The 2,019-nt window shown below is 38.3% G+C and overlaps 1 long non-coding RNA gene across 1 annotated transcript in view; it reads left to right on the top strand.

Annotated features, from left to right (window-relative positions):
- Positions 1–636: 636 nt before the first annotated feature.
- The window catches only part of LOC116686137 (uncharacterized), a 21,730-nt gene continuing 20,347 nt past the window's right edge, over positions 637–2,019 (top strand). The window contains exons 1-2 of the long non-coding RNA XR_004331159.1: positions 637–730; positions 1,730–1,731. This is a non-coding gene — a long non-coding RNA (uncharacterized LOC116686137). The remainder of the gene's footprint in view (positions 731–1,729; positions 1,732–2,019) is intronic.

The following is a 2,019-nucleotide window of genomic DNA, read 5'->3' as shown; positions in this document are numbered from 1 at the left end:
AGATACTGAAGATAGAAAGAAAAGCAAACTTTGGTAATTTATTGATATAGCACAATTCACACACTAGTAATTCCAAGTGCTTTACAGAATAAAAACAAACAAAAACAGACAGTTTAACAACAATATACAGAGGCACATTAAGGGTAAAAAGATCATTTTCCTTTACCACTAGGGGATGCTAATAGCAACTAAATGTTTAGCAGAAATGATCACTATCTAAGGACATTAATGAGATGAGATATAAATGGAACTTCCTCTTTTGGTATGGAAGTACACATGCACGATCTGAGTATTCAATATGAGAAGACAGAGTATCTCATCAGGGAGGATAGGATGAAATGTATTGCTGCAGCCCAACCTGCTGATTAAAGCTGATTAGACTGGTGAGTTTTAAATGATTTCACAGGAAGATTTCAATACGGAAAGGTCCCTGTGCAAATCAAAGCACTAAACCCTCTCCCTTGTTAATGTCCTTTTCAACCAATAGAGCTATACAAGTCCGAATTAGAGATCACCAAAGTAGACACACGATGAAGCTTGTGTCTGAAATATAACACCTTAAAGGTCCAATGTGTAGGAATTTCTCCCATCTAGCGTTGAGATCATATATAGCAATCAACTCTTTGTCTATCGCCACGCAGTTCAAAGTAGCCTAGTACTACAGCTACGGTGGCCTTCACGCTTCAAAAAGCCGGTCTCTTGCTCTTTTCAATCTCCTTTTTCTGTTTCTGTGCGAACGTATTCTGGATTTTGAATACATGTGGTCCTCCATGTTTCTTCTAACTTGCCAAGGGCCGGGAGGCGACGATACCCATTAGCAGCGTTAGCAGCACCTGTGGGTGTATCATGTGACATGAAAACGCAAAAGGCGGAGCAGAATGTTCTGTATGTCCCTCACCGCCTAACGTATATCAAGATGCAAATGTAAATGCAAAATTTCAAGGCCAAAAAGAATACTTGGAATTGATGGTGGTGGTAAATATTTATGAAAAAGAACAAGTTTGTGAACTGGTTAAATTACTTTTGATAATAAACAAATAAAAACATTAGACTCTGGGCCTTTAACATCATGGGCTACGTTTTACGATTTTCTGACTTGGTGTCGAACTCGGGTAACATCATCTCGTCCTGTAGACCACGTCTTAACAAACAACTCATTAAGTTTGACAAAGCTTTTTACAATACAAGCTTTTATTTTGAAATGCTGAGCCACCAGGAACCATCTCTTTTAGAATAAAATTGTACTTTGAAATGAAAATGTAAGATGCACGTCGGGTGACTGAACCTAAATGGGAAAAAAGAGCAACAACAAATAGAGAACAAACAGCCTAAGTGAGCATGTAAACGGTGAAAAATATATATTTTTAAATGGGCATGTTACTGACAATAGTTGGAGACTTTTAAACTACTCCCAGGAAATGATATTTATAGTGTACCAGCGGATTTTCTTTGAGAGCCAGTCAGCAAAGCTCTGGTTTGAAAAGACATCAAACATCAAGCATGTAGAGCTTTGAAACATGCAATAATGAGCTGTGACGGTTGGAAAGCTGGACCAAAATATTTCTCATTAGAACTGAGAATAAAGAGCAATTAGCTATTGAACATTGCGGTCTACAGTAGCCAGGAAAAGGTAATTTGGGGTTGATGGATTGTAAATTGTAAATCCATCCCCACGGTTAGGAAAGAATTGAAGCATCATGCGAGGGAAAACAGCTTACCTGGCCATCAGTGGTGTCATTTTGGTAGCGACTGCATTGGAACAGAAATATCCTTCTTTTTCCTCCATAATCCTGACGGTCTCATTGGTGCTGCAGGTTTAAGTATTAATTATAGGGTAATGATGTATAAGCATTTTGTCAACAGAAAAGATCATTACAGGTGAGAGAGGGGCAATGCAGAGAGGAAGGAGCTGTGTCAAATCTGAAACAGGATCAGGAGCAATAGTGAGATTTGGCACATGAAAGGGGACAATGTTTCAAAGAAAGAAAGAAAGAAAGAAAGAAAGAAAGAAAGAAAGAA

This window comes from Etheostoma spectabile, unplaced genomic scaffold (genome assembly GCF_008692095.1).
Source record: "Etheostoma spectabile isolate EspeVRDwgs_2016 unplaced genomic scaffold, UIUC_Espe_1.0 scaffold314, whole genome shotgun sequence".
NCBI classification, from domain to species: Eukaryota; Metazoa; Chordata; class Actinopteri; order Perciformes; family Percidae; genus Etheostoma; species Etheostoma spectabile.
This window is presented reverse-complemented; position numbering and strand designations above follow the sequence as displayed.